Here is a 14941-nt window from a genome sequence, read left to right on the forward strand (position 1 = left end):
AGCACCCGGAGGAAAACCACGCAGACACGGGGAGAACCTGCAGACTCCACACAGACAGTGACCCAAGTCGGGAATCGAACCTGGGACCCTGGAGCTGTGAAGCAGCATTTTCTGTTTATACACCTCAAAATTCGATGCCAACCTCTTGAAGCTTCCACACAGGACTGCGTGCATGCTAAGCAGTGGAAATAAAATCGTTTAAGCTGCTAAATGATCCCACAACCAATGGATCAGATCAAAGCTCTGCTGCCCAGTCACAACACGTCATGAATGGTGGTGGACAGTTGAACAACTAACTGGAAGAGGAAGCTCCACAAATATCCCCAACCTCAATGGCGGAGGAGACCTGCACATCAGTGCAAAAGACAAGGTTGAAGACAGTGGGCGGGATTCTCCGACCCCCCGCCGGGTCTCTAAGGTCTCTGCCAATTTGTGCCCTTTGTACCTGCTAAAACCTAGACATCCAGTGTTCTCGGAAATTGTTGCTGCTACATTTCACCCCAAAGGGAACATATTGGGCCAGTACTCTCCCCATTTCTTTTTTGAAAGCCCCCCACTGCTTTGCTGTAGATTTTCCCACAAGAAGCTGTTCCCACTCTGTTATGGCCAGATCCTGTCTTATTCCAATAAAATCTGTCTTTCCTCAATTCAAAACCATTTTTTGCAGACCACCTTTTTCCTTTTCCATAACTAACTTAAATTGTACTGTGTTGTGGTTGCTGTCACTAAAGTGCTCCCCACTGCCACTGCGAACACATGTCCAGCTTCAATCCCCAGAATTTGATCAAGCCCTTGTTGAACCTTCTACATATTGACATAAAATGCTCTCTGAATACATTTCAAGAAATCCGCTCCCTCTGAATCCTTTACAATATGATCATCCTAATTAATATTGGGGAAGTTGAAATTAACCGTTTATTATTATTTTTACACATTTCAGTGAATTATCTACATATTTACTCTATTGCCCACTGACCTTTTGGGGCTAATACTACTCTCCCAGCAATGTGACTGCTCTCTTTTTATATTGCTCAGCTCTACCCATAAAGACTCATTTGAAGACCCTTCCAAGGTATCATCCCTCCTTACTGCAGTAACTGCCTCCTTAATTAATAATGCAACACCACCTCCTCTTTTAAACCCTCCTCTGTCTCACCTGAAATCCTACACCCCAGAATGTTGAGTTGCCAGTCCTGGCCCTCCCTCAGCCATGTCTCTGTGAAGACAACAATATCATAATTCCACGTGTCAATCCATACCCTTAACTCATCAGTCTTACCTAAAATACTCTTGCATTAAAGTAGAGGCCATCCAGCCTCCATTTGCTCCCTTGGAACTCAACATGGCTGAACTCCCTCTGTCTTGGTTTCTTTACTACAGTATGCTGTGCCTCTATTGTATGAATGCTCTGTGTCCACTCCTCCAACAAATTATTTCAAACTCCTCCCAACAGCGCCAGCAAACCCACCTGCAAAGCAAACCCACTCTGATCCAGGTGCAGACTGTCCCACTTATACATGTCCCATCTTCCCCAGAAACAGTGCCAGTGATTAAGGAATCTAAAGCATACACCCCTGCATCAACTCTTGAGCCACACATTCATCTGCCCTTGTCTCCTACTTCTGTACTCGCTAGCACGTGGCAACGGGTGTAATTCTTTGAGGTCCTGCTTTAATACTGCCTGGCTCCCTGAGGTCTTGATGCAAGACCTCATCCTTCATTCTGCCTATATTGTTGATATCTTTGGCTTATCACCCTCCCCCTTTAGGATGCCTGCATCAGTTCAGTGACATCTCTGAGCCTGGCCCCAGGGAGACAACACTTCATCCTGGAGTCACATCTGTGTCACAGAAATACCTGTCTGGTGCCCTAATTAATTGATCTCCCGTCACTATTGCTCTCCCTTCCTTCTTCCTCCTCTGGCTGCACTCCCTTGAGGAACCAGCACCCTCCTCAGTTTCCAAAATGGAAAACTGATTTGAGTGCGGGATCCCAGGAGACTCCTGAACTCCCTGCCTGTTTCTCTTGTACTGCCTGATGGTCACCCTTTCTTTCCTCCAGTCCCTTGAGCCGTGGTGTGACCACCTCTCTAAAAGTGCTGTCCACATAACTCTCAGCCTCACAAATGTGCCACAGTGTCTCCAGTTGCCACTCGAGCTCCAAACCCCAGAGCTCAGGTTTCTGCAGTTCGGAGCATTTCCTGCACGTGGTCATCTGGGATGCCAGTATGGTCCATGACTTCCCACATATGACAGGTCTCATATTCCACTCAGCTGACCTCACCTGCTATGTCTTAAGCTTAAACATACTTTTTCTTATTTGTTAACTTTTCAAATTACTTAGTCTTCAAAGATACTCCTCTCACCTTAACCTTAGTCTCCTTGTCTAATTCTACTTCGGCCTATTATCCTTGAATTACTTATTATAATTACTTATCACTTTATTATGCTGGCTCTGACTTTTACTTATCCCTGGTATTTCTTAGTTAATTTCTTTCAACTAGAACTGACTGCAGGACACCATTCCCAGACTGCTGCGCTGCAATGCTGACGACAGCAGGACACCATTCCCAGAATGCTTCACTGCACTGCTGACTACAGCAGGGCACCAATTCTGGGGGTTGCCATTGGCCAAAACCTGAACTGGACTAGCCATATAAATACTGTGATGACAAGGGCAGGCCAGAGGCTGGGAATTCTGCACACGTGTAACTCATCTCCTGACTCCCCAAAGCCTGCTCTCCACTTACCTGAATAAAAGTGGCTCTAACAACACTCAAGAAGCTGGCACTATCAAAGACAAAACAGCCAATTTGATTGGCACCCAACCAACTCCTTAAACGACCACTCCCTCCATCACCGATGCATCGTGGCAGCTGTATGTGTAATTTACAAGATACACTGGATCTACTCACCAAGGCTCCATTAACAGCGCCTTCCAAACCATGACATCTACCACCTAGAAGAACAAGGCCAGCAGATGTCTGGGAACCGCACCACCTGCAGGTTCCTTATTAAGTCATACACTACCCTGACTTTAAACTGACTAGGTCAAAACCCTGAAACGCCCTCCCTGACAGGAGTATGGATGTATTTACATCACACAGAATGCAGTGGTTTGAGAAGACGGCTCATAATCATCTTCATAAGGGCATTTAGGGGTGAGCCTTGCCAGTGATGTCCACATCCCATGAAGGAATATTAAAAATTCTGTAAACTCATTGGGAGTATAATTCTTGGTCACAAATTTAGATTATTGAGGAGACCTCTGAATTTACCTGGGGTTTTTTGCTTGTGTAAGGAAGTAATATGTTTCCTGTTCATTTCCCCTGCAAAAGAATTACTGCATGCGCTCGGAGTATGTACCATAGTGTTGCCCTTTGTACTTCTCATATGCTAGCAGCATCACTCTTGGAAGGGAAACAGAGATTCAGCATATCGCTCAGGCCAGCTAGAGAACTATGTGGAGCCTCCTTCCATCCATTGTATAGTATAGAGGATAGGACAAAGATCAATTAGATGTCTTTCAAAGAACTGGCATCTTTAGCACAGTTGAATGCTAATAAATAGCTCACAAAAATGGGGATTATGCTTGGAGGATTTCTGTAAAATGCAGATATTAAGAACTAATTAGGAAACATTTGGAGCACAGGCCATTTAATCAGTCACTCAGTAATTCAGTTGAAACAGAACTAACAGAAAATACTTGACAAAAACATAATCTTAGGCGATTAGTTTTCTAAAAAGGTGCTGCCGTTTCTGAGTGGAAGTTGGCAGTGGGCTGGCTGTATTTATCATGCACACCATTCAATCCTGGATAATTAGGGGGCATTTTAATGCTGGGATCAGAATTTTGTATTAAAGTGTTACACATGGATCAGAAATTTTGAACAATCGCGATGAATGTTAATGTCATTTGGTACATTGGAATTCTATAGCTGGATTAAGAATTCATTAATCAGGATAATAAAATACTTTTGAGATATTCAAGGCTGGGATCAATAATTGAGGATAATTTTACTTGACTTTCAGTTATACTACATTTTTTAAATTTAATGCACTAAAAAAGTCTTGTACTACAGTAACCAGACACATGTAAACTACTGATAGCGGATAGATGTCTAGAAGGGATTAAGTGGGTATAAAGAAAGCTTTCCTTTTCGGGGCCAACCAGCCACTTGCCATGTATTTAACCTTTGTTAATTAATGCCAAAAACGACTTCTTTGGCATGCGCATACAGCTATTGATGAATTTGTCCAAGTTTGCATGAAAGTTTTGTTTCTCCCAGGCATATTAATTTCATACTGCAACATGATATAGTGTTTATGTGACTTTAATCACATAAGGATTACCAGCAGTTGCTAAAAAGCAGAGAGTGGGCCTCAGTTTCAGGAAAGTAAATACATCCTCGATAAAGCAAACATGCCAAATGGTGTAAAATGATACTGAATAAATGTCTCTAGGATATCATAAACAGGTACGCACATTCTGGTAGTGGTGCCACTGGTAACATTGATTGTTAATATGGTGGAACTCTAAAACCTCACTGAAGGTTATTGGAGACTTCTTGCTTTCCAATCAAATTTGTTTTTCAAAATTACAGTAAATCAAAACTTATGAAGGGTTTACGAAAAGGAAAAGCTATCAATTAGTATAATACAAGGAATGTAAGATTTTGATTCCATTTGTTGCCTACTGACGAACTATCATTTTAACAACTTACGTAAATAGAATTTAGATGAAATGAAATGAAAATGAAGCCATTCTATGCCTGCAGCAAGACTTGAACCACACCCATGATTGGGCTGATAAGTAAGGTTAAGTAACCTTTCCGTAACACAAATGTCAAATAATGACCATCTCCAACAAAATATGGTCTACCCACCTCTCCTTGAAATTCGATGGCATTTCCATTGTAAATTCCCTGCTATGAACAACCCGAGAGATGTTACTGACAAATAACTCACCTCCTGACTTCCCAAATACTGTTCACCACCCACAAGGCACAAGTCAGGCATTTGATGGAATATTCTACACTTACCTGGGTGAATTTGTCTCCAACAACATTCAAGAAGCTTGATACCATTCAGGACAAAGAAATCCATTTGAAAAGTACTCAATCCATTCACTCCCTCCACCGCCGGCATAATGCAGCTGCACTGTGTACCATCTACAAGTTGTACAGCAGCAACTCACAAAAGCTTCTTCAAGCAACATTTCCCACATCTGTCACCCCATCACCTAGAAGGACAAGGGCAACAGCTCCATTGGAATGCCACCACCTGAAAGTCCCCACCCAAGTTGTATACCATGCTGCCTTGGAAATACTTCACCTTCCTTCATCATGGTTGGATCAAAATCCTGGAACTCCCTCCCAAATAGCACAGTGGGAGCACTTCCACCATACCAGCTGCAGCGGTTCCAGAAGGTGGCTCACTGCCAACTTCTCAGGAGCCATTAGGGATGAGAAAATGGACAATAAGTGCAGGCCTTCCCAGTGACACCCAGATCCAATGAAAAAATCAATTTACAAAAAGCTCACATCGGCAGTTTTTGATAATAATAATAACTTTATTAGTGTCACAAGCAGGCTTACATTAACATTGCAATGAAGTTACTATGAAAATGCCCTAGTCACCACACTCTGGCGCCTGTTCGGGTACACTAAGGGAGAATTTAGAATGTCCAATTCACCTAACAAGCATGTCTTTCGGGACTTGTGGGAGGAAGCTAGAGCACCTGGAGGAAACCTACGCAGACACGGGGAGATTGTGGTGACTCCGCACAAGCCAGGAATCGAACCCAGGTCCCTGGCGCTGTAAAGCAACAGTGCAAACCACTGTGCTACCGTGCCGCCCATTATATTCCTCTTCTTACTTAATCTTCTCCCCCATGCATTTTACCACTCCCTGCTAAGATGATGAATGGACATCTTGCTCTTAGGTTTGTGCCAATTGCACTCTCCTAACATCACTCATTGCCATCCAAGTGAGAGTGGTCCAAGATAATCTATTCTTTAATATTCTCTGTTGAAACTGAAAAGTTAACATTTAAGTCTATGCCCTACTGTTTTCTGACACTTGTCTTTAGTGTAGCAATGTTCCACCATGTCAAATCTTTGGCAAGATGTTGAAAACACTAACTTTTCATTATTTCTTTCACCTACATACTTTTAAATTCCAAACCAGGCCACAGTGAATATTTTTAAAATAGTATTATATAATAATTGTATCCTATTTACATTGGATTTTGTAAATGTAGTAGTGGCATCTCAAATTAGTCCATCAAATTATCTTCATTCCTCAAGTTCTTTGAAGATGTCACCAAATTGGTGGATGGAATTTAAGCTAAATCATTAGATTTCAGGCTAGTTCAGATAAGTTAGTTAAAACTATCCAAGTGACATTTAATGTGGAAGGCGGAGTGCCATATTTGAGTATTGCTGAAATAAAAACATGTTGTTGAAGTTTTTTGTATTGCACTCATCAGGATATATGCAAGAAAACCAGATTTTAAAGGAAGCAACAATTTCCATTGCAGGAGAAAAGGGCTCTGATTCATTCGCAATTCAACCTGATTGGTCAAGGCATTGCCATGGAGAATGCACCAGGGAATTATTGTCCCTCATATTTTTGTTTATGACAAATGATATGAAATAGCTCATTGGTTTGATTGTCATCCTTCCATCTGTGAGAGTTGATGGCAATGCAGTCTCAGAACTTTGGTGTGGTCAGATGAGATTATCTGCTGCACTTCGCTGAACAATCCAAATCTGGAGAGGCAACGTCTGCCACAAGTGCCACATATGAATTTATCCGTTGCCGGTGCTGCAGGATGATTTCTGCTGACTCTTTATTTGCTGGGCTGGTGTCTACTTTGGAGCCTCTGAAACCATGGCCATGATTATCCATCCCACCACCCGCCACCTCCCCATGGCGGCGGGTTTTCCAGTAGCGGAGACGGCTCACGATTAATCGGCGACGAGATCTTCCAGTAATGGTGGAGTCAGTGGCCATTTGCGTTGCTGGCCGGCTGTGCGACAGGGAATTCATGGCAGGGAGCAGTTGCCTCTGGCTGGACTGGAAGATCCCGCAGAAGGAAGGGCCAAATAGTCCCGGTCCACATGTCATCATGCTGGCAAATTCCTGGTCACATCTGATGCTGCCGTTTGCATTGGCTGTCAGCTAATGTTTCCCACTTGCCACGATTGATTTTCAGGGCTTTCATGTCTCTTTTGACAACATGCTTGGACTTTGGGCACCTGCTGGTCCAGAGGCATGGGCTACTCCCTGTCTAGCACATCTTTGGGGATATAGCATCTTCCATCCTGCACATGTGCACAAGCCAGAGAAACTTTCTCTGTGCGATTAGCACTATGATGCTTGGCATGTTTGCCTTGTAACTTTGTCTCTCTGTGTGATGCCAAGGATATGTCACAGGCATGAAAGGTGGGAGTTATTGAACTTTTTCTCTTGGTAGGTGAGCTTGTCCAGGTCTTACTGCCATATAGCAATGTGCTGAGGATTATAAATAAGCAACTTAGTCTCTTGGATCATTTTGCTCTTTTCCCTCTTGACAAAAAGCTCAGCAAGCATATCAGAAAGGCAGACACCGACTTTGACTAACTAGCAAACCGGTATGGAAAAACAGGAAATGAATGTGTGGGTAAATAGAGTTTTACATCATGGGCGGAATTCTCCGCAATCGGCACGATGTCCGCCGACCGGCGCCAAAAACAGCACGAATCAGTCCGGCATCGCGCCGCCCCAAAGGTGCGGAATCCTCCGCATCTTCAGCGGCCGAGCCCAGCTTTCAGCTGGCGGGAAAGGCCTTCGGTGCACCGCCAGCTGGCGCGAAACTGACTTTGCCGGGTGGCGCATGCGCGGGAGCGTCAGCGGCCGCCCACGGCATCCCCGCGCATGCGCAGTGGAGGTGGTCTCTTCTGCCTCCGCCATGGTGGAGACCATGGCGAAGGCGGAAGGAAAAGAGTGCCCCCACGGCACAGGCCCGCCCGCGGATCGGTGGGCCCCGATCGCGGGCCAGGCCACCATGGGGGCACCCCCCGGGGCCAGATCGCCCCGTGCCCCCCCCAGGACCTTGGAGCCTGCCTGCGCCGCCTTGTCCCGCCGGTAAGAGAGGTGGTTTAATCCACGCCGGCGGGACAGGCATTCCAGCAGCGGGACTTCGGCCCACCCGGGCCAGAGAATCGCCGGGGGGGGGCCCGCCAACCAGCGCGGCGCGATTCCCGCCCCCGCCGAATATCCGGTGCCGGATAATTCGGCAACCGGCGGGGGCGGGATTCACGTCAGCCCCCGGCGATTCTCCGACCCGGCGGGGGATCGGAGAATCCCGCCCAATATTTCTCAAACCTTGAGCACTAAGTTGAGTATTATACTTAGGCTCTAATATGTTCTGCTGTAGTAGCGCTGTAAAGATATTTTGTACAGTTTTGAATCTTTACAGAGGGAAGGGTAATGAAGCTCTGGAGAATGTTCAGGAGCAAACACAATAATACAATCTTGGAATTACTTTTTAAAAGATTTTTCCAATTAAGGGGCAATTTAACGTGGCGCCGTGAGGCAGCTGTGCTAACCACTGCGCCACCATGCTTCCCCACATTCTTAGAATTATGACGATAGACTCCAAAAGTATTGGAACCAAATTTTCATCTTATTGTACTTGGTATAACAGAGCATTGGGTATAGAGCATAAAAGACTGCTGGTTAGGGAGGATGGTAGGCCCATTTAATTTTCTTCTCATTTATACTAAAGGATGGAAAATGAGATGGGCTTTATGTAAGAGTTGTGTAATAATCCTCCCTATTCCATTTTCCCCCTGTGCACTGATCCCAAAAGATCTTTTGCCCCAAAAGGAAAAGAGGAAAATGTTTCCATTTACTTCAGAGAAACAGCATTGGGGAAATATAACTTTGAGATTCTTTTAAATGATGATGAAGGGATTGGATATAGTTCAGTGAGATGAGTTATTTCAAATGTGTAGAGACGATTGGAATGATTGTGAACCCATAGGGAAAGAGCTCGGTGAGATTTATGGAAGTATTTCTTTCACAGCAGGCCCAGGAACAAACTGCTGAGCTGTGTGTTGAGTGTGCAGCCACTACAGTGCTTTAAAGGGAACTTGACAAGTTCCTGAGGGAAAGGGACATTTCCAGTTAGAGTTTCTATTTATAGATGAGTTACAGGCAACTGTCGTCTTCCGGGGATTATTCGTGGTGAAAATAGGACCTTGCCACATCGATTGAACAACGTAAATCAGGTGCAATCGAACCCAATTTCATGGACCAAAGTCCTTCACTCTGAGGCACCAGGTGCCAGAGCAGCTTTCCAACATTATTTAGACGAGGGCAGAAGTTCAGTTCTGACAGCCCTGGGCACTGTGGTGGGCTGTGGGTGTGTTACCACTTGCACACAGACAATTCTGGGTTGGAATTTTTAAACATTGGCAAGTTGGAGGCAAATTTTCCAGAGTTTAACCTAAATTGGCCACAGGTAATCAATGTTTTTTCTTATGGCCAGAGCTAAATGTGTGGGATTGAACCAATGAACAACTGATGACGTTGTGATCAGCCTGGTGGTACCTCCTTGTTCTTTTATACTTATTCAGCCGATAGTGTAGGACAGTCTGAGCTATTGATTCACTGGGCACTGTCAAAGTTATTCAATGAACAGCTGACAGGGGATTTCGACAGGATACGATTGATGACAGCAGGAGAATCTTTTGTTGAACCTTCCTTAACTTTTGCTTTAATTGATTTGGCTTCCTCTGTAAAATGTTAGTTTTGCTAACTTTTATTTGTATAGCAATTTTTACATTACAAAAATTCCAAGTTGCCTTACAAATGATAAACAAAAATAAATAAAAGAAGGAACAGACACTGAGGGGGGAGATTACGAATGACAAGGAAAGGTTTGCATAGAAATATAGCAATAGGAGAAAGCAATTCAACTCCTCTAACCTGTTCAACCATTCAATTAGATTGTTGCTTATTTGTACCTTAACTCCATCTCTCCTCCCCCCCCCCCTGATTTGTTATGTTGTAGGTGTAACATAAGCGGCTTCCTTGTGGTGCACTTGACAAAGGAAGGTTCAGACGTGGAGATAACTTCAACACGTTTATTAAACTATTTACACTTCTATTACTTGGGTTCGACACTACTGCTAATCCTACTATAGCTACGCAGACTGACTAACCAGTTGCTGCAATCCACGTGGTGGGTGTAATATTGAATCAACCCGGTGTCTCTACTCACTGACTGTCTCCACTGGAAAGAGGCAGATCATGTGTGTGGTGTCCTTTATATATGGGTTGGTGTAATGCCCTCCTGTGGTGGTGTCACCTCTGTGTGTATCATGAATGTCCATTGGTCGTATCCTATCTAACTGATCTATTGGTTGAGTGTGTGTGTGTGATGTCACTGGTGCTCCCTCTAGTGTCTAGCTAGCCTACATGTATTTACATTGATGCACATCACCACACCCCCCACATCTCTGTCTTGGCAATTCTTCCAGATCTTATTCTGGTCACATTTGGAGGAGTATCAGGCTCCGTTGATTTGGACAACCTTTATCGATTCGGAATTTGAGTTGTAGTTCGTGTTCCTAGCACTAGATTGTCTTATTCTGAAATGCTTTTCCCATTCCTTGGATTTGAACCTCTCTTTGTCAATGCCCCATCTGCTCTGTTCGGGGATAACCAGCTTGTCCCGTTCTTTCTAGCGAGCGTGTTCATTCCATTCACAATCCCAGTTTTTCATTGTCCGTGTGGTTCTCTGTGCACTTTGTGGAAGTTGAAGGCGTCTCTCCCTGTTGCCTGGATGTTCCTTCTCGGTGGTCTCACCTGACAGTTTGGCTTTTATCATATCATCGTGTTCTACCATGTGTCTCCGTGCCTCACTGAGGTAAGCCTGGGTGAGTTGATGGTCACTAGTTCCTTGTTGCAGCATCGTCTTGAAGCTTTGTGTGTTGGCTGGAGGTTGCAGCGTCTTGTGCAGCAACGTGTTTACAGGTAGTTTGACAGCAACCATTAGAGCCTGGGGTTGTGGCACATTCATTTGTTGTTGGTCATTTTCCTGAGTGTTTTCCACTTGAGGCACAGGGATGATTATCTGAAGGTTTGGCTGGCCTGATGAAAGAGGAGCTTTTGCCACCTGCAAAGACAATTCAGAGCTGAAGTTCCAGTCAAGAATCTCTTTACTGGCTGGTCTCTCAGGAACTTGCAGCTCCGTGTAGTTGATGATGGAGTTCGTCTTGGCGACTTTTATCATTTTAAGAAGGTTAAGGACAACACAAGCATCTCTGCTCAAGAGAGAAAAGATTACTTTCGGTTAATTTACATGGCTTCAAATATGTGCTTGTTGCCATACCTTAGTGGTTCTAGGATCATATCTATGACTGGAAGCTGGATTCCTCTAGGGCCATAGAGTGGTCTTTCTGTCATTTGTAGCCAGTGGTCATTAACAGACATAGAATTTACAGTGCAGAATGAGGCCATTCGGCCCATCAAGTCTGCACCGGCTCTTGGAAAGAGCACCCGACCCAAGGTCAACACCTCCACCCAATCCCCATAACCCAGTAACCCCACCCAACACAAAGGGCAATTTTGGACACTAAGGGCAATTTATCATGGCTAATCCACCTAACCTGCACATCTTTAGACTGTGGGAGGAAACCGGAGCAACCGGAGGAAACCCACGCACACACGGGGAGGATGTGCAGACTCCGCACAGACAGTGACCCCCAAGCCGGAATCAAAATTGGGACCCTGGAGCTGTGAAGCAATTGTGCTATCCACAATGCTACCGTGCTGCCCCCTAATCTGGTCTCTCAGGTTCTTCATCAGAGAGGCCCATAACACGGCTGTTCAGGTTGAAGTTGGTGAGGTGACCGTTTACTGAGACTTTCACATTCAAGAAAGAAACTTTTCACCCAAGAAACAAGGTTGGGTCTCTTCCTGGCGTGGCACCTCAATTTCTTGGATTGTCTTGGGATCCACTGCCTTTCTGAGTGCCTTAGCTGTGCACAGCTTTCCAAAGTGTTCCGGCGGGTTGCAGTTGAAACACTGCACTATCATTGCTGGACATTGCTCTTGCATGTAAGGTCATTTGGCTGCGTTTGAACAAGTCTCTGTCCAGTTCACAACTGACTCTAGTCTCAGGTTGCATGTCCCTTTACATCACACTGTAGACGGTACTGTTTCCCAGTCCCACATTATGCCCTCCTATGCCATATACCCTTATACCAGTGTTTTTCAAACTGTTTTTCCTGGGACCCACATTTGCCAACCATCCGACCTTCTGGACCCACAATGGCCAATCTTTGTGACTCATGCCGGCTGAACTTCGCGACCCACGCCGGCTGAACTTTGTAACACACACTTATCTTTAATGCAAAAGTGGAGCCTGCTTGGTCCGCACGATCTCACTTCTATGTTATTCTCTAAGTCTGAATGAAGACTGAAGACTTACAGTTAACACAAGCTCTTTATTCAAAGGGTTTGTTCTGCTTCCAGAGCTCAACTAGATGTAAAACAGTCAAGAGGTATGACCAGTGAAACTAAGGTAAACTGCCTATGCTAAGCTATCCCTGTGTGCTGCTGCTCCCTAGCTCTGTGCTTCTCAAAGAGGCGGATCCTACCTTAGGCTCGACCCTTTATACCCGTCTCTGATGCTGCCCTCTAGTGATGCTGTGACTGTTACATCTGTGCTGCAGTCCCTGGTGTATGTGCAGATGTATGTACAGATGTACAGATCACTACAACTTCAATCAGGTTCAAAGGAGGAGAGGGCAATGCAGATATCAAGTTCAGCCTTCAGCCAGGTCCTTTGTGCCACCTTCGTCTTTTGAGAACGGAAAATCAGTCTTCATACATGTAATTCATCGTGAAGGGCAATAGCAACAAAATACTTGTTTAACTCAGCACTGGATAATCCTGGGAGATGCTGCTCCAGAATGCTGACAGCTCATGGGCTTTTGGGATGTTTTTAATGTGCTATCACAAGTCAGGTACAGCAGCATTGTCTTTTCATTTGTAGTCAGCTGTAAGTTAATAGCTGACTCTGGCATCTCAACCTCAAAAGGAATTTTTCACCCACCACTTACTTTTAAAATCAGATACTTCTTCTCTCATTTTCCAGTACTTCCCTACATATTACACCCATGGGCTTTGCAATCTTATTTACATTGGCACAATTGACAAAATCATACCTCAGGAAATCATCTTTATAGTGCTTTGTTCCCGAGTTAAATTTCTTTTTTGAAGGTTGTTAACCAAAGGCCCTGGAACTCTGTACAGAGCTCACACGAGCACTGCTCTGTTCTACACTGGACTCTCCTTAGCAGCTCTCTCTAGCAGATCCAGTTATGTGAGATCCTGGCCAGTAGGAACACTGCCTATTTGTGTCTATAGCTCTCTCTTATTTGTAACAGTCCTCTTGACTTGCTCGCCAGCAGCTAGAAAATGGAAGAAGATATCCTCCATGATTTGGCGGCGAAAACACCTACGTTCTGGGTGCTTGAAATCAAGTGTGCATGCAGCGTGCATCACGTGCTCACTACTGCCGCTTCTGGCTGGAAGACTGCACACAGCCTCATTGCCTTCTTATTTAAAAGGTGGCAGCGGCTGACATTCTCAATGAAAATGTTAGGCACTTCTCCCATGATTCGGACCACTGCGGGAATGTCAAGACCAATTTCTCCCTGACCCTCCAAACGTCAGCTCGTGACCCACCCACGAGTCATGACCCGCACTTTGAAAACCATGCCTTAAAGTACAATGGCATTGACAGTTCCTCCGTTCCATGATAAACGCAGAGAGATGAGGCAGTTAGAAGTTAATACTGGTGGTTCACTTGCGTCAATCTGTTGCCTACTGCGAAGTCTACACCATGCTTATGGAGGTTTTCTGCCCCCTTTCCATGTCAATAGAAGGTATAGTTAGCCCCATGGAAAGAGGCTGTGTTGACTAATCTGGTTCCCTATAAAGCAACAATGTCAACACCAAACACAGTCAATCTGGGTCCCCTTGGATACACTTGCTGTAGAATAGGTGCCAGGGCATATAGCTCTGCTGGTGTTTCAGCTTCCAAATTGAAATATTCTGAATATAGAAATATCACATTTATTATGAAATTATTATTTTTTTCTTTTCTTTTCATGTACTAAATGATCTGTTTGAGCTGCTCGCAGTAAAATACTTTTCACTGTACCTCGGTACATGTGACAATAAACAAATACAAGTCCAATTTCAGTTTATAGCTATATAGCATTGAAATATTCAGAGCACTGGAATTAATGGGGCAGCACGGTAGCCTTGTGGATATCACAATTACTACACAGCTCCAGGGTCCCAGGTTCGATTCCGGCTTGGGTCACTGTCTGTGCGGAGTCTGCACATCCTCCCTGTGTGTGCGTGGGTTTCCTCCGGGTGCTCCGGTTTCCTCCCACCGTCCAAAAGATGTACAGGTTAGGTGGATTGGCCATGATAAATTGCCCTTAGTGTCCAAAATTGCCCTTAGTGTTGGGTGGGGTTACTGGGTTATGGGGATAGGGTGGAGGTGTTGACCTTGGGTAGGGTGCTCTTTCCAAGAGCCGGTGCAGACTCGATGGGCCGAATGGCCTCCTTCTGCACTGTAAATTCTATAATCTATGATCTAATGAGTGTAAATAATTCCTTCCTAATAATAGAAACCTGTAAAGCAAAGTTTCAATGTCTGTTCCATAATTGAGTACTTCCATCTGTGTTTATCTGTGCATTGATGGAGTATCCTTCATAGGTAGATTCAGCCAGTTCTCACGGGAGCCATAAAAGATTAGTTATATCTTTTACACAGTGTCTAATGGAGATCTTTGTTTCTTCTGTAATTTCGCGTATTCATAATTTAATTCAAAAATGCCTTTCACCATTGCCCCAATGTTATCAAT

The sequence above is a fragment of the Scyliorhinus torazame genome, chromosome 8, assembly GCF_047496885.1.
Source record: "Scyliorhinus torazame isolate Kashiwa2021f chromosome 8, sScyTor2.1, whole genome shotgun sequence".
In the NCBI taxonomy this organism is placed as follows: Eukaryota; Metazoa; Chordata; class Chondrichthyes; order Carcharhiniformes; family Scyliorhinidae; genus Scyliorhinus; species Scyliorhinus torazame.